Source organism: Hoplias malabaricus, unplaced genomic scaffold, assembly GCF_029633855.1.
Source record: "Hoplias malabaricus isolate fHopMal1 unplaced genomic scaffold, fHopMal1.hap1 scaffold_154, whole genome shotgun sequence".
NCBI lineage: Eukaryota > Metazoa > Chordata > Actinopteri > Characiformes > Erythrinidae > Hoplias > Hoplias malabaricus.
The window spans coordinates 41,458-55,856 of NW_027101293.1; the positions used below are offsets into that span (position 1 = coordinate 41,458).

The window sequence follows — 14,399 nt, forward strand, 5'->3', positions numbered from 1 at the left end:
TAAAACAGAATGCTCAGGTAATTTCTGCTTATCTTGTCATCTATCTTCCAAAATCTTGATAAGAAACAATTTACATGGACTCAAAACAGCAATTGCAGAGATGCGTAGAACATAATATAAACACGTCATCCTCTTTGTAACAGAGTGATGGGGATCCAACATATGACGGAGCCCCAGGTACAGTAGCTGTGCGCTAGCCTGATCACAGAGTATTTTCACAAGTAAACAAACCCCTTTAACTCCAACTCTACGAGGGTGGGATTCGAACCCACGCTTGCAGAGCACAATGGATTAGCAGTCCATCGCCTTAACCTCTCGGCCACCTCGTCCGGCATACCTTTGCCACAGCTTATTTATGAAAACAGATGTATTATTCATATAGCTGTTGACAGTGTTGCTAAAACAGAATGCTCACGTAATTTCTGCTTATCTTGTCATCTACCTTCCAAAATCTTGATAAGAAACAAATTACATGGACTCAAAACAGCAATTGCAGAGATGCGTAGAACATAATATAAACACGTCAACCTCTTTGTAACAGAGTGATGGGGATCCAACATAAGACAGAGCCCTCGGTATAGTAGCTGTGTGCTAGCCTGGTCACAGAGTATTTTCACAAGTAAACAAACCCCTTTAACTCAAACAGGGTGGGATTCGAACCCACGCGTGCAGAGCACAACGGATTAGCAGTCCATCGCCTTAACCTCTCGGCCACCTCGTCCGGCATACCATTGATTTGCCACAGGTCATTTATGAAAACAGATGTATTATTCATATAGCCGTTGACAGTGTTGCCGAAGCAGAATTCTCACTCCATTTCTTCTTATCTTGTCATCTACCTTCCAAAATCTTGATAAAAAACAACTAACATGGACTCAAAACAGCAATTGCAGAGATGCGTAGAACATATTATAAACAAGTCAACCTCTTTGTAACAGAGTGATGGGGATCCAACATAAGACGGGGCCCTGGGTACAGTAGCTGTGCGCTAGCCTGGTTACAGAGTATTTTCACAAGTAAACAAACCCCTTTAAATCCAACTCGACGAGGGTGGGATTCGAACCCACGCGTGCAGAGCACAATGGATTAGCAGTCCATCGCCTTAACCTCTCGGCCACCTCGTCCGGCATACCTTTGCCACAGCTCATTTATGAAAACAGATGTATTATTCATATAGCCGTTGACAGTGTTGGTGAAGCAGAATTCTCACATCATTTCTTCTTATCTTGTCATCTACCTTCCAAAATCTTGATAAAAAACAATTTACATGGACTCAAAACAGCAATTGCAGAGATGCGTAGAACATATTATAAACACGTCAACCTCTTTGTAACAGAGTGATGGGGATCCAACATAAGACTGAGCCCTCGGTACAGTAGCTGTGCGCTAGCCTGGTCACAGAGTATTTTCACAAGTAAACAAAACCCTTTAACTCCAACTCGACGAGGGTGGGATTCGAACCCACGCGTGCAGAGCACAATGGATTAGCAGTCCATCGCCTTAACCTCTCGGCCACCTCGTCCGGCATACCATTGATTTGCCACAGCTCATTTATGAAAACAGATGTATTATTCATATAGCTATTGACAGTGTTGCTAAAACAGAATGCTCAGGTAATTTCTGCTTATCTTGTCATCTACCTTCCAAAATCTTGATAAGAAACAATTTACATGGACTCAAAACAGCAATTGCAGAGATGCGTAGAACATAATATAAACACGTCAACCTCTTTGTAACAGAGTGATGGGGATCCAACACAAGACGGAGCCCTCGGTATAGTAGCTGGGCGCTAGCCTGGTCACAGAGTATTTTCACAAGTAAACAAACCCCTTTAAATCCAACTCGACGAGGGTGGGATTCGAACCCACGCGTGCAGAGCACAATGGATTAGCAGTCCATCGCCTTAACCTCTCTGCCACCTCGTCCGGCATACCTTTGCCACAGCTCATTTATGAAAACAGATGTATTATTCATATAGCTATTGACAGTGTTGCTAAAACAGAATGCTCAGGTAATTTCTGCTTATCTTGTCATCTATCTTCCAAAATCTTGATAAGAAACAATTTACATGGACTCAAAACAGCAATTGCAGAGATGCGTAGAACATAATATAAACACGTCAACCTCTTTGTAACAGAGTGATGGGGATCCAACATATGACGGAGCCCCAGGTACAGTAGCTGTGCGCTAGCCTGGTCACAGAGTATTTTCACAAGTAAACAAACCCCTTTAACTCCATCTCGACGAGGGTGGGATTCGAACCCACGCTTGCAGAGCACAATGGATTAGCAGTCCATCGCCTTAACCTCTCGGCCACCTCGTCCGGGATACCTTTGCCACAGCTCATTTATGAAAACAGATGTATTATTCATATAGCTATTGACAGTGTTGCTAAAACAGAATGCTCAGGTAATTTCTGCTTATCTTGTCATCTACCTTCCAAAATCTTTATAAGAAACAATTTACATGGACTCAAAACAGCAATTGCAGAGATGCGTAGAACATAATATAAACACGTCAACCTCTTTGTAATAGAGTGATGGGGATCCAACATAAGACAGAGCCCTCGGTATAGTAGCTGTGTGCTAGCCTGGTCACAGAGTATTTTCACAAGTAAACAAACCCCTTTAACTCAAACAGGGTGGGATTCGAACCCACGCGTGCAGAGCACAACGGATTAGCAGTCCATCGCCTTAACCTCTCGGCCACCTCGTCCGGCATACCATTGATTTGCCACAGGTCATTTATGAAAACAGATGTATTATTCATATAGCCGTTGACAGTGTTGCCGAAGCAGAATTCTTACTCCATTTCTTCTTATCTTGTCATCTACCTTCCAAAATCTTGATAAAAAACAACTAACATGGACTCAAAACAGCAATTGCAGAGATGCGTAGAACATATTATAAACAAGTCAACCTCTTTGTAACAGAGTGATGGGGATCCAACATAAGACGGGGCCCTGGGTACAGTAGCTGTGCGCTAGCCTGGTTACAGAGTATTTTCACAAGTAAACAAAACCCTTTAAATCCAACTCGACGAGGGTGGGATTCGAACCCACGCGTGCAGAGCACAATGGATTAGCAGTCCATCGCCTTAACCTCTCGGCCACCTCGTCCGGCATACCTTTGCCACAGCTCATTTATGAAAACAGATGTATTATTCATATAGCCGTTGACAGTGTTGGTGAAGCAGAATTCTCACATCATTTCTTCTTATCTTGTCATCTACCTTCCAAAATCTTGATAAAAAACAACTAACATGGACTCAAAACAGCAATTGCAGAGATGCGTAGAACATATTATAAACACGTCAACCTCTTTGTAACAGAGTGATGGGGATCCAACATAAGACTGAGCCCTCGGTACAGTAGCTGTGCGCTAGCCTGGTCACAGAGTATTTTCACAAGTAAACAAAACCCTTTAACTCCAACTCGACGAGGGTGGGATTCGAACCCACGCGTGCAGAGCACAATGGATTAGCAGTCCATCGCCTCAACCTCTCGGCCACCTCGTCCGGCATACCATTGATTTGCCACAGCTCATTTATGAAAACAGATGTATTATTCATATAGCTATTGACAGTGTTGCTAAAACAGAATGCTCAGGTAATTTCTGCTTATCTTGTCATCTACCTTCCAAAATCTTGATAAGAAACAATTTACATGGACTCAAAACAGCAATTGCAGAGATGCGTAGAACATAATATAAACACGTCAACCTCTTTGTAACAGAGTGATGGGGATCCAACATAAGACGGAGCCCTCGGTAGAGTAGGTGTGCGCTAGCCTGGTCACAGAGTATTTTCACAAGTAAACAAACCCCTTTAACTCCAACTCGACGAGGGTGGGATTCGAACCCACGCGTGCAGAGCACAATGGATTAGCAGTCCATCGCCTTAACCTCTCGGCCACCTCGTCCGGCATACCATTGATTTGCCACAGGTCATTTATGAAAACAGATGTATTATTCATATAGCTGTTGACAGTGTTGCCGAAGCAGAATTCTCACATCATTTCTTCTTATCTTGTCATCTACCTTCCAAAATCTTGATAAGAAACAATTTACATGGACTCAAAACAGCAATTGCAGAGATGCGTAGAACATAATATAAACACGTCAACCTCTTTGTAACAGAGTGATGGGGATCCAACATAAGACGGAGCCCTCGGTATAATAGCTGTGTGCTAACCTATCAAAGAGTATTTTTTTCAAGTAAACAAAGCCCTTTAACTGCAGCTCGACGAGGGTGGGATTCGAACCCACGCATGCAGAGCACAATGGATTAGCAGTCCATCGCCTTAACCTCTCGGCCACCTCTTCCGGCATACCATTGATTTGCCACAGCTCATTTATGAAAACAGATGTATTATTCATATAGCTATTGACAGTGTTGCTAAAACAGAATGCTCAGGTAATTTCTGCTTATCTTGTCATCTACCTTCCAAAATCTTTATAAGAAACAATTTACATGGACTCAAAACAGCAATTGCAGAGATGCGTAGAACATAATATAAACACGTCAACCTCTTTGTAATAGAGTGATGGGGATCCAACATAAGACAGAGCCCTCGGTATAGTAGCTGTGTGCTAGCCTGGTCACAGAGTATTTTCACAAGTAAACAAACCCCTTTAACTCAAACAGGGTGGGATTCGAACCCACGCGTGCAGAGCACAACGGATTAGCAGTCCATCGCCTTAACCTCTCGGCCACCTCGTCCGGCATACCATTGATTTGCCACAGGTCATTTATGAAAACAGATGTATTATTCATATAGCCGTTGACAGTGTTGCCGAAGCAGAATTCTTACTCCATTTCTTCTTATCTTGTCATCTACCTTCCAAAATCTTGATAAAGAACAACTAACATGGACTCAAAACAGCAATTGCAGAGATGCGTAGAACATATTATAAACAAGTCAACCTCTTTGTAACAGAGTGATGGGGATCCAACATAAGACGGGGCCCTGGGTACAGTAGCTGTGCGCTAGCCTGGTTACAGAGTATTTTCACAAGTAAACAAAACCCTTTAAATCCAACTCGACGAGGGTGGGATTCGAACCCACGCGTGCAGAGCACAATGGATTAGCAGTCCATCGCCTTAACCTCTCGGCCACCTCGTCCGGCATACCTTTGCCACAGCTCATTTATGAAAACAGATGTATTATTCACATAGCCGTTGACAGTGTTGGTGAAGCAGAATTCTCACATCATTTCTTCTTATCTTGTCATCTACCTTCCAAAATCTTGATAAAAAACAACTAACATGGACTCAAAACAGCAATTGCAGAGATGCGTAGAACATATTATAAACACGTCAACCTCTTTGTAACAGAGTGATGGGGATCCAACATAAGACTGAGCCCTCGGTACAGTAGCTGTGCGCTAGCCTGGTCACAGAGTATTTTCACAAGTAAACAAAACACTTTAACTCCAACTCGACGAGGGTGGGATTCGAACCCACGCGTGCAGAGCACAATGGATTAGCAGTCCATCGCCTTAACCTCTCGGCCACCTCGTCCGGCATACCATTGATTTGCCACAGCTTATTTATGAAAACAGATGTATTATTCATATAGCTATTGACAGTGTTGCTAAAACAGAATGCTCAGGTAATTTCTGCTTATCTTGTCATCTACCTTCCAAAATCTTGATAAGAAACAATTTACATGGACTCAAAACAGCAATTGCAGAGATGCGTAGAACATAATATAAACACGTCAACCTCTTTGTAACAGAGTGATGGGGATCCAACATAAGACGGAGCCCTCGGTAGAGTAGGTGTGCGCTAGCCTGGTCACAGAGTATTTTCACAAGTAAACAAACCCCTTTAACTCCAACTCGACGAGGGTGGGATTCGAACCCACGCGTGCAGAGCACAATGGATTAGCAGTCCATCGCCTTAACCTCTCGACCACCTCGTCCGGCATACCATTGATTTGCCACAGGTCATTTATGAAAACAGATGTATTATTCATATAGCCGTTGACAGTGTTGCCGAAGCAGAATTCTCACATCATTTCTTCTTATCTTGTCATCTACCTTCCAAAATCTTGATAAGAAACAATTTACATGGACTCAAAACAGCAATTGCAGAGATGCGTAGAACATAATATAAACACGTCAACCTCTTTGTAACAGAGTGATGGGGATCCAACACAAGACGGAGCCCTCGGTATAGTAGCTGTGCGCTAGCCTGGTCACAGAGTATTTTCACAAGTAAACAAACCCCTTTAACTCCAACTCGACGAGGGTGGGATTCGAACCCACGCGTGCAGAGCACAATGGATTAGCAGTCCATCGCCTTAACCTCTCTGCCACCTCGTCCGGCATACCTTTGCCACAGCTCATTTATGAAAACAGATGTATTATTCATATAGCTATTGACAGTGTTGCTAAAACAGAATGCTCAGGTAATTTCTGCTTATCTTGTCATCTATCTTCCAAAATCTTGATAAGAAACAATTTACATGGACTCAAAACAGCAATTGCAGAGATGCGTAGAACATAATATAAACACGTCAACCTCTTTGTAACAGAGTGATGGGGATCCAACATATGACAGAGCCCCAGGTACAGTAGCTGTGCGCTAGCCTGGTCACAGAGTATTTTCACAAGTAAACAAACCCCTTTAACTCCAACTCGACGAGGGTGGGATTCGAACCCACGCTTGCAGAGCACAATGGATTAGCAGTCCATCGCCTTAACCTCTCGGCCACCTCGTCCGGCATACCTTTGCCACAGCTTATTTATGAAAACAGATGTATTATTCATATAGCTGTTGACAGTGTTGCTAAAACAGAATGCTCACGTAATTTCTGCTTATCTTGTCATCTACCTTCCAAAATCTTGATAAGAAACAAATTACATGGACTCAAAACAGCAATTGCAGAGATGCGTAGAACATAATATAAACACGTCAACCTCTTTGTAACAGAGTGATGGGGATCCAACATAAGACGGAGCCCTCGGTATAATAGCTGTGCGCTAACCCATCAAAGAGTATTTTTTTCAAGTAAACAAAGCCCTTTAACTGCAGCTCGACAAGGGTGGGATTCGAACCCACGCATGCAGAGCACAATGGATTAGCAGTCCATCGCCTTAACCTCTCGGCCACCTCTTCCGGCATACCATTGATTTGCCACAGCTCATTTATGAAAACAGATGTATTATTCATATAGCTATTGACAGTGTTGCTAAAACAGAATGCTCAGGTAATTTCTGCTTATCTTGTCATCTACCTTCCAAAATCTTTATAAGAAACAATTTACATGGACTCAAAACAGCAATTGCAGAGATGCGTAGAACATAATATAAACACGTCAACCTCTTTGTAATAGAGTGATGGGGATCCAACATAAGACAGAGCCCTCGGTATAGTAGCTGTGTGCTAGCCTGGTCACAGAGTATTTTCACAAGTAAACAAACCCCTTTAGCTCAAACAGGGTGGGATTCGAACCCACGCGTGCAGAGCACAACGGATTAGCAGTCCATCGCCTTAACCTCTCGGCCACCTCGTCCGGCATACCATTGATTTGCCACAGGTCATTTATGAAAACAGATGTATTATTCATATAGCCGTTGACAGTGTTGCCGAAGCAGAATTCTCACTCCATTTCTTCTTATCTTGTCATCTACCTTCCAAAATCTTGATAAAAAACAACTAACATGGACTCAAAACAGCAATTGCAGAGATGCGTAGAACATATTATAAACAAGTCAACCTCTTTGTAACAGAGTGATGGGGATCCAACATAAGACGGGGCCCTGGGTACAGTAGCTGTGCGCTAGCCTGGTTACAGAGTATTTTCACAAGTAAACAAACCCCTTTAAATCCAACTCGACGAGGGTGGGATTCGAACCCACGCGTGCAGAGCACAACGGATTAGCAGTCCATCGCCTTAACCTCTCGGCCACCTCGTCCGGCATACCTTTGGCACAGCTCATTTATGAAAACAGATGTATTATTCATATAGCCGTTGACAGTGTTGGTGAAGCAGAATTCTCACATCATTTCTTCTTATCTTGTCATCTACCTTCCAAAATCTTGATAAAAAACAACTAACATGGACTCAAAACAGCAATTGCAGAGATGCGTAGAACATATTATAAACACGTCAACCTCTTTGTAACAGAGTGATGGGGATCCAACATAAGACTGAGCCCTCGGTACAGTAGCTGTGCGCTAGCCTGGTCACAGAGTATTTTCACAAGTAAACAAAACCCTTTAACTCCAACTCGACGAGGGTGGGATTCGAACCCACGCGTGCAGAGCACAATGGATTAGCAGTCCATCGCCTTAACCTCTCGGCCACCTCGTCCGGCATACCATTGATTTGCCACAGCTCATTTATGAAAACAGATGTATTATTCATATAGCTATTGACAGTGTTGCTAAAACAGAATGCTCAGGTAATTTCTGCTTATCTTGTCATCTACCTTCCAAAATCTTGATAAGAAACAATTTACATGGACTCAAAACAGCAATTGCAGAGATGCGTAGAACATAATATAAACACGTCAACCTCTTTGTAACAGAGTGATGGGGATCCAACATAAGACAGAGCCCTCGGTATAGTAGCTGTGTGCTAGCCTGGTCACAGAGTATTTTCACAAGTAAACAAACCCCTTTAGCTCAAACAGGGTGGGATTCGAACCCACGCGTGCAGAGCACAACGGATTAGCAGTCCATCGCCTTAACCTCTCGGCCACCTCGTCCGGCATACCATTGATTTGCCACAGGTCATTTATGAAAACAGATGTATTATTCATATAGCCGTTGACAGTGTTGCCGAAGCAGAATTCTCACTCCATTTCTTCTTATCTTGTCATCTACCTTCCAAAATCTTGATAAAAAACAACTAACATGGACTCAAAACAGCAATTGCAGAGATGCGTAGAACATATTATAAACAAGTCAACCTCTTTGTAACAGAGTGATGGGGATCCAACATAAGACGGGGCCCTGGGTACAGTAGCTGTGCGCTAGCCTGGTTACAGAGTATTTTCACAAGTAAACAAACCCCTTTAAATCCAACTCGACGAGGGTGGGATTCGAACCCACGCGTGCAGAGCACAACGGATTAGCAGTCCATCGCCTTAACCTCTCGGCCACCTCGTCCGGCATACCTTTGGCACAGCTCATTTATGAAAACAGATGTATTATTCATATAGCCGTTGACAGTGTTGGTGAAGCAGAATTCTCACATCATTTCTTCTTATCTTGTCATCTACCTTCCAAAATCTTGATAAAAAACAACTAACATGGACTCAAAACAGCAATTGCAGAGATGCGTAGAACATATTATAAACACGTCAACCTCTTTGTAACAGAGTGATGGGGATCCAACATAAGACTGAGCCCTCGGTACAGTAGCTGTGCGCTAGCCTGGTCACAGAGTATTTTCACAAGTAAACAAAACCCTTTAACTCCAACTCGACGAGGGTGGGATTCGAACCCACGCGTGCAGAGCACAATGGATTAGCAGTCCATCGCCTTAACCTCTCGGCCACCTCGTCCGGCATACCATTGATTTGCCACAGCTCATTTATGAAAACAGATGTATTATTCATATAGCTATTGACAGTGTTGCTAAAACAGAATGCTCAGGTAATTTCTGCTTATCTTGTCATCTACCTTCCAAAATCTTGATAAGAAACAATTTACATGGACTCAAAACAGCAATTGCAGAGATGCGTAGAACATAATATAAACACGTCAACCTCTTTGTAACAGAGTGATGGGGATCCAACATAAGACGGAGCCCTCGGTAGAGTAGGTGTGCGCTAGCCTGGTCACAGAGTATTTTCACAAGTAAACAAACCCCTTTAACTCCAACTCGACGAGGGTGGGATTCGAACCCACGCGTGCAGAGCACAATGGATTAGCAGTCCATCGCCTTAACCTCTCGACCACCTCGTCCGGCATACCATTGATTTGCCACAGGTCATTTATGAAAACAGATGTATTATTCATATAGCCGTTGACAGTGTTGCCGAAGCAGAATTCTCACATCATTTCTTCTTATCTTGTCATCTACCTTCCAAAATCTTGATAAGAAACAATTTACATGGACTCAAAACAGCAATTGCAGAGATGCGTAGAACATAATATAAACACGTCAACCTCTTTGTAACAGAGTGATGGGGATCCAACACAAGACGGAGCCCTCGGTATAGTAGCTGTGCGCTAGCCTGGTCACAGAGTATTTTCACAAGTAAACAAACCCCTTTAACTCCAACTCGACGAGGGTGGGATTCGAACCCACGCGTGCAGAGCACAATGGATTAGCAGTCCATCGCCTTAACCTCTCTGCCACCTCGTCCGGCATACCTTTGCCACAGCTCATTTATGAAAACAGATGTATTATTCATATAGCTATTGACAGTGTTGCTAAAACAGAATGCTCAGGTAATTTCTGCTTATCTTGTCATCTATCTTCCAAAATCTTGATAAGAAACAATTTACATGGACTCAAAACAGCAATTGCAGAGATGCGTAGAACATAATATAAACACGTCAACCTCTTTGTAACAGAGTGATGGGGATCCAACATAAGACGGAGCCCTCGGTATAATAGCTGTGCGCTAACCCATCAAAGAGTATTTTTTTCAAGTAAACAAAGCCCTTTAACTGCAGCTCGACGAGGGTGGGATTCGAACCCACGCATGCAGAGCACAATGGATTAGCAGTCCATCGCCTTAACCTCTCGGCCACCTCTTCCGGCATACCATTGATTTGCCACAGCTCATTTATGAAAACAGATGTATTATTCATATAGCTATTGACAGTGTTGCTAAAACAGAATGCTCAGGTAATTTCTGCTTATCTTGTCATCTACCTTCCAAAATCTTTATAAGAAACAATTTACATGGACTCAAAACAGCAATTGCAGAGATGCGTAGAACATAATATAAACACGTCAACCTCTTTGTAATAGAGTGATGGGGATCCAACATAAGACAGAGCCCTCGGTATAGTAGCTGTGTGCTAGCCTGGTCACAGAGTATTTTCACAAGTAAACAAACCCCTTTAGCTCAAACAGGGTGGGATTCGAACCCACGCGTGCAGAGCACAACGGATTAGCAGTCCATCGCCTTAACCTCTCGGCCACCTCGTCCGGCATACCATTGATTTGCCACAGGTCATTTATGAAAACAGATGTATTATTCATATAGCCGTTGACAGTGTTGCCGAAGCAGAATTCTCACTCCATTTCTTCTTATCTTGTCATCTACCTTCCAAAATCTTGATAAAAAACAACTAACATGGACTCAAAACAGCAATTGCAGAGATGCGTAGAACATATTATAAACAAGTCAACCTCTTTGTAACAGAGTGATGGGGATCCAACATAAGACGGGGCCCTGGGTACAGTAGCTGTGCGCTAGCCTGGTTACAGAGTATTTTCACAAGTAAACAAACCCCTTTAAATCCAACTCGACGAGGGTGGGATTCGAACCCACGCGTGCAGAGCACAACGGATTAGCAGTCCATCGCCTTAACCTCTCGGCCACCTCGTCCGGCATACCTTTGGCACAGCTCATTTATGAAAACAGATGTATTATTCATATAGCCGTTGACAGTGTTGGTGAAGCAGAATTCTCACATCATTTCTTCTTATCTTGTCATCTACCTTCCAAAATCTTGATAAAAAACAACTAACATGGACTCAAAACAGCAATTGCAGAGATGCGTAGAACATATTATAAACACGTCAACCTCTTTGTAACAGAGTGATGGGGATCCAACATAAGACTGAGCCCTCGGTACAGTAGCTGTGCGCTAGCCTGGTCACAGAGTATTTTCACAAGTAAACAAAACCCTTTAACTCCAACTCGACGAGGGTGGGATTCGAACCCACGCGTGCAGAGCACAATGGATTAGCAGTCCATCGCCTTAACCTCTCGGCCACCTCGTCCGGCATACCATTGATTTGCCACAGCTCATTTATGAAAACAGATGTATTATTCATATAGCTATTGACAGTGTTGCTAAAACAGAATGCTCAGGTAATTTCTGCTTATCTTGTCATCTACCTTCCAAAATCTTGATAAGAAACATATTACATGGACTCAAAACAGCAATTGCAGAGATGCGTAGAACATAATATAAACACGTCAACCTCTTTGTAACAGAGTGATGGGGATCCAACATAAGACGGAGCCCTCGGTAGAGTAGTTGTGCACTAGCCTGGTCACAGAGTATTTTCACAAGTAAACAAACCCCTTTAACTCCAACTCGACGAGGGTGGAATTCGAACCCACGCGTGCAGAGCACAATGGATTAGCAGTCCATCGCCTTAACCTCTCGGCCACCTCGTCCGGCATACCATTGATTTGCCACAGGTCATTTATGAAAACAGATGTATTATTCATATAGCTATTGACAGTGTTGCTAAAACAGAATGCTCAGGTAATTTCTGCTTATCTTGTCATCTATCTTCCAAAATCTTGATAAGAAACAATTTACATGGACTCAAAACAGCAATTGCAGAGATGCGTAGAACATAATATAAACACGTCAACCTCTTTGTAACAGAGTGATGGGGATCCAACATATGACGGAGCCCCAGGTACAGTAGCTGTGCGCTAGCCTGGTCACAGAGTATTTTCACAAGTAAACAAACCCCTTTAACTCCAACTCGACGAGGGTGGGATTCGAACCCACGCGTGCAGAGCACAATGGATTAGCAGTCCATCGCCTTAACCTCTCGGCCACCTCGTCCGGCACACCTTTGCCACAGCTTATTTATGAAAACAGATGTATTATTCATATAGCTGTTGACAGTGTTGCTAAAACAGAATGCTCACGTAATTTCTGCTTATCTTGTCATCTACCTTCCAAAATCTTGATAAGAAACAAATTACATGGACTCAAAACAGCAATTGCAGAGATGCGTAGAACATAATATAAACACGTCAACCTCTTTGTAACAGAGTGATGGGGATCCAACATAAGACGGAGCCCTCGGTATAATAGCTGTGCGCTAACCCATCAAAGAGTATTTTTTTCAAGTAAACAAAGCCCTTTAACTGCAGCTCGACGAGGGTGGGATTCGAACCCACGCATGCAGAGCACAATGGATAAGCAGTCCATCGCCTTAACCTCTCGGCCACCTCTTCCGGCATACCATTGATTTGCCACAGCTCATTTATGAAAACAGATGTATTATTCATATAGCTATTGACAGTGTTGCTAAAACAGAATGCTCAGGTAATTTCTGCTTATCTTGTCATCTACCTTCCAAAATCTTTATAAGAAACAATTTACATGGACTCAAAACAGCAATTGCAGAGATGCGTAGAACATAATATAAACACGTCAACCTCTTTGTAATAGAGTGATGGGGATCCAACATAAGACAGAGCCCTCGGTATAGTAGCTGTGTGCTAGCCTGGTCACAGAGTATTTTCACAAGTAAACAAACCCCTTTAACTCAAACAGGGTGGGATTCGAACCCACGCGTGCAGAGCACAATGGATTAGCAGTCCATCGCCTTAACCTCTCGGCCACCTCGTCCGGCATACCATTGATTTGCCACAGCTCATTTATGAAAACAGATGTATTATTCATATAGCTATTGACAGTGTTGCTAAAACAGAATGCTCAGGTAATTTCTGCTTATCTTGTCATCTACCTTCCAAAATCTTGATAAGAAACAATTTACATGGACTCAAAACAGCAATTGCAGAGATGCGTAGAACATAATATAAACACGTCAACCTCTTTGTAACAGAGTGATGGGGATCCAACATAAGACGGAGCCCTCGGTAGAGTAGGTGTGCGCTAGCCTGGTCACAGAGTATTTTCACAAGTAAACAAACCCCTTTAACTCCAACTCGACGAGGGTGGGATTCGAACCCACGCGTGCAGAGCACAATGGATTAGCAGTCCATCGCCTTAACCTCTCGACCACCTCGTCCGGCATACCATTGATTTGCCACAGGTCATTTATGAAAACAGATGTATTATTCATATAGCCGTTGACAGTGTTGCCGAAGCAGAATTCTCACATCATTTCTTCTTATCTTGTCATCTACCTTCCAAAATCTTGATAAGAAACAATTTACATGGACTCAAAACAGCAATTGCAGAGATGCGTAGAACATAATATAAACACGTCAACCTCTTTGTAACAGAGTGATGGGGATCCAACACAAGACGGAGCCCTCGGTATAGTAGCTGTGCGCTAGCCTGGTCACAGAGTATTTTCACAAGTAAACAAACCCCTTTAACTCCAACTCGACGAGGGTGGGATTCGAACCCACGCGTGCAGAGCACAATGGATTAGCAGTCCATCGCCTTAACCTCTCTGCCACCTCGTCCGGCATACCTTTGCCACAGCTCATTTATGAAAACAGATGTATTATTCATATAGCTATTGACAGTGTTGCTAA

General features: G+C 43.1%; 36 non-coding genes across 36 annotated transcripts; all 36 read right to left on the reverse strand.

Moving 5' to 3' along the window:
- Positions 1-247: 247 nt before the first annotated feature.
- trnas-gcu (transfer RNA serine (anticodon GCU)) lies at positions 248-329 on the reverse strand. The gene has a single exon. It is a non-coding gene; the product is annotated as a tRNA-Ser (tRNA).
- A 310-nt stretch (positions 330-639) lies between these two features.
- trnas-gcu (transfer RNA serine (anticodon GCU)) lies at positions 640-722 on the reverse strand. The gene has a single exon. It is a non-coding gene; the product is annotated as a tRNA-Ser (tRNA).
- Positions 723-1,042: 320 nt separating this feature from the next.
- On the reverse strand, positions 1,043-1,124 carry trnas-gcu (transfer RNA serine (anticodon GCU)). Its single transcript has one exon. It is a non-coding gene; the product is annotated as a tRNA-Ser (tRNA).
- A 316-nt stretch (positions 1,125-1,440) lies between these two features.
- On the reverse strand, positions 1,441-1,522 carry trnas-gcu (transfer RNA serine (anticodon GCU)). Its single transcript has one exon. It is a non-coding gene; the product is annotated as a tRNA-Ser (tRNA).
- Positions 1,523-1,843: 321 nt separating this feature from the next.
- On the reverse strand, positions 1,844-1,925 carry trnas-gcu (transfer RNA serine (anticodon GCU)). Its single transcript has one exon. It is a non-coding gene; the product is annotated as a tRNA-Ser (tRNA).
- Positions 1,926-2,241: 316 nt separating this feature from the next.
- Positions 2,242-2,323, reverse strand: trnas-gcu (transfer RNA serine (anticodon GCU)). The gene has a single exon. It is a non-coding gene; the product is annotated as a tRNA-Ser (tRNA).
- A 310-nt stretch (positions 2,324-2,633) lies between these two features.
- On the reverse strand, positions 2,634-2,716 carry trnas-gcu (transfer RNA serine (anticodon GCU)). The gene has a single exon. It is a non-coding gene; the product is annotated as a tRNA-Ser (tRNA).
- A 320-nt stretch (positions 2,717-3,036) lies between these two features.
- On the reverse strand, positions 3,037-3,118 carry trnas-gcu (transfer RNA serine (anticodon GCU)). The gene has a single exon. It is a non-coding gene; the product is annotated as a tRNA-Ser (tRNA).
- Positions 3,119-3,434: 316 nt separating this feature from the next.
- On the reverse strand, positions 3,435-3,516 carry trnas-gcu (transfer RNA serine (anticodon GCU)). The gene has a single exon. It is a non-coding gene; the product is annotated as a tRNA-Ser (tRNA).
- A 321-nt stretch (positions 3,517-3,837) lies between these two features.
- On the reverse strand, positions 3,838-3,919 carry trnas-gcu (transfer RNA serine (anticodon GCU)). Its single transcript has one exon. It is a non-coding gene; the product is annotated as a tRNA-Ser (tRNA).
- A 321-nt stretch (positions 3,920-4,240) lies between these two features.
- trnas-gcu (transfer RNA serine (anticodon GCU)) lies at positions 4,241-4,322 on the reverse strand. Its single transcript has one exon. It is a non-coding gene; the product is annotated as a tRNA-Ser (tRNA).
- A 315-nt stretch (positions 4,323-4,637) lies between these two features.
- On the reverse strand, positions 4,638-4,720 carry trnas-gcu (transfer RNA serine (anticodon GCU)). Its single transcript has one exon. It is a non-coding gene; the product is annotated as a tRNA-Ser (tRNA).
- Positions 4,721-5,040: 320 nt separating this feature from the next.
- trnas-gcu (transfer RNA serine (anticodon GCU)) lies at positions 5,041-5,122 on the reverse strand. Its single transcript has one exon. It is a non-coding gene; the product is annotated as a tRNA-Ser (tRNA).
- A 316-nt stretch (positions 5,123-5,438) lies between these two features.
- Positions 5,439-5,520, reverse strand: trnas-gcu (transfer RNA serine (anticodon GCU)). The gene has a single exon. It is a non-coding gene; the product is annotated as a tRNA-Ser (tRNA).
- Positions 5,521-5,841: 321 nt separating this feature from the next.
- On the reverse strand, positions 5,842-5,923 carry trnas-gcu (transfer RNA serine (anticodon GCU)). The gene has a single exon. It is a non-coding gene; the product is annotated as a tRNA-Ser (tRNA).
- A 321-nt stretch (positions 5,924-6,244) lies between these two features.
- trnas-gcu (transfer RNA serine (anticodon GCU)) lies at positions 6,245-6,326 on the reverse strand. Its single transcript has one exon. It is a non-coding gene; the product is annotated as a tRNA-Ser (tRNA).
- Positions 6,327-6,642: 316 nt separating this feature from the next.
- On the reverse strand, positions 6,643-6,724 carry trnas-gcu (transfer RNA serine (anticodon GCU)). Its single transcript has one exon. It is a non-coding gene; the product is annotated as a tRNA-Ser (tRNA).
- A 316-nt stretch (positions 6,725-7,040) lies between these two features.
- On the reverse strand, positions 7,041-7,122 carry trnas-gcu (transfer RNA serine (anticodon GCU)). The gene has a single exon. It is a non-coding gene; the product is annotated as a tRNA-Ser (tRNA).
- Positions 7,123-7,437: 315 nt separating this feature from the next.
- Positions 7,438-7,520, reverse strand: trnas-gcu (transfer RNA serine (anticodon GCU)). The gene has a single exon. It is a non-coding gene; the product is annotated as a tRNA-Ser (tRNA).
- A 320-nt stretch (positions 7,521-7,840) lies between these two features.
- trnas-gcu (transfer RNA serine (anticodon GCU)) lies at positions 7,841-7,922 on the reverse strand. Its single transcript has one exon. It is a non-coding gene; the product is annotated as a tRNA-Ser (tRNA).
- A 316-nt stretch (positions 7,923-8,238) lies between these two features.
- Positions 8,239-8,320, reverse strand: trnas-gcu (transfer RNA serine (anticodon GCU)). The gene has a single exon. It is a non-coding gene; the product is annotated as a tRNA-Ser (tRNA).
- A 315-nt stretch (positions 8,321-8,635) lies between these two features.
- trnas-gcu (transfer RNA serine (anticodon GCU)) lies at positions 8,636-8,718 on the reverse strand. Its single transcript has one exon. It is a non-coding gene; the product is annotated as a tRNA-Ser (tRNA).
- A 320-nt stretch (positions 8,719-9,038) lies between these two features.
- Positions 9,039-9,120, reverse strand: trnas-gcu (transfer RNA serine (anticodon GCU)). Its single transcript has one exon. It is a non-coding gene; the product is annotated as a tRNA-Ser (tRNA).
- A 316-nt stretch (positions 9,121-9,436) lies between these two features.
- On the reverse strand, positions 9,437-9,518 carry trnas-gcu (transfer RNA serine (anticodon GCU)). Its single transcript has one exon. It is a non-coding gene; the product is annotated as a tRNA-Ser (tRNA).
- A 321-nt stretch (positions 9,519-9,839) lies between these two features.
- Positions 9,840-9,921, reverse strand: trnas-gcu (transfer RNA serine (anticodon GCU)). The gene has a single exon. It is a non-coding gene; the product is annotated as a tRNA-Ser (tRNA).
- A 321-nt stretch (positions 9,922-10,242) lies between these two features.
- Positions 10,243-10,324, reverse strand: trnas-gcu (transfer RNA serine (anticodon GCU)). The gene has a single exon. It is a non-coding gene; the product is annotated as a tRNA-Ser (tRNA).
- Positions 10,325-10,640: 316 nt separating this feature from the next.
- Positions 10,641-10,722, reverse strand: trnas-gcu (transfer RNA serine (anticodon GCU)). Its single transcript has one exon. It is a non-coding gene; the product is annotated as a tRNA-Ser (tRNA).
- Positions 10,723-11,037: 315 nt separating this feature from the next.
- On the reverse strand, positions 11,038-11,120 carry trnas-gcu (transfer RNA serine (anticodon GCU)). Its single transcript has one exon. It is a non-coding gene; the product is annotated as a tRNA-Ser (tRNA).
- Positions 11,121-11,440: 320 nt separating this feature from the next.
- On the reverse strand, positions 11,441-11,522 carry trnas-gcu (transfer RNA serine (anticodon GCU)). The gene has a single exon. It is a non-coding gene; the product is annotated as a tRNA-Ser (tRNA).
- Positions 11,523-11,838: 316 nt separating this feature from the next.
- Positions 11,839-11,920, reverse strand: trnas-gcu (transfer RNA serine (anticodon GCU)). The gene has a single exon. It is a non-coding gene; the product is annotated as a tRNA-Ser (tRNA).
- A 321-nt stretch (positions 11,921-12,241) lies between these two features.
- On the reverse strand, positions 12,242-12,323 carry trnas-gcu (transfer RNA serine (anticodon GCU)). The gene has a single exon. It is a non-coding gene; the product is annotated as a tRNA-Ser (tRNA).
- A 321-nt stretch (positions 12,324-12,644) lies between these two features.
- Positions 12,645-12,726, reverse strand: trnas-gcu (transfer RNA serine (anticodon GCU)). The gene has a single exon. It is a non-coding gene; the product is annotated as a tRNA-Ser (tRNA).
- A 316-nt stretch (positions 12,727-13,042) lies between these two features.
- On the reverse strand, positions 13,043-13,124 carry trnas-gcu (transfer RNA serine (anticodon GCU)). Its single transcript has one exon. It is a non-coding gene; the product is annotated as a tRNA-Ser (tRNA).
- Positions 13,125-13,439: 315 nt separating this feature from the next.
- trnas-gcu (transfer RNA serine (anticodon GCU)) lies at positions 13,440-13,522 on the reverse strand. The gene has a single exon. It is a non-coding gene; the product is annotated as a tRNA-Ser (tRNA).
- Positions 13,523-13,842: 320 nt separating this feature from the next.
- trnas-gcu (transfer RNA serine (anticodon GCU)) lies at positions 13,843-13,924 on the reverse strand. Its single transcript has one exon. It is a non-coding gene; the product is annotated as a tRNA-Ser (tRNA).
- Positions 13,925-14,245: 321 nt separating this feature from the next.
- On the reverse strand, positions 14,246-14,327 carry trnas-gcu (transfer RNA serine (anticodon GCU)). The gene has a single exon. It is a non-coding gene; the product is annotated as a tRNA-Ser (tRNA).
- Positions 14,328-14,399: the final 72 nt, after the last annotated feature.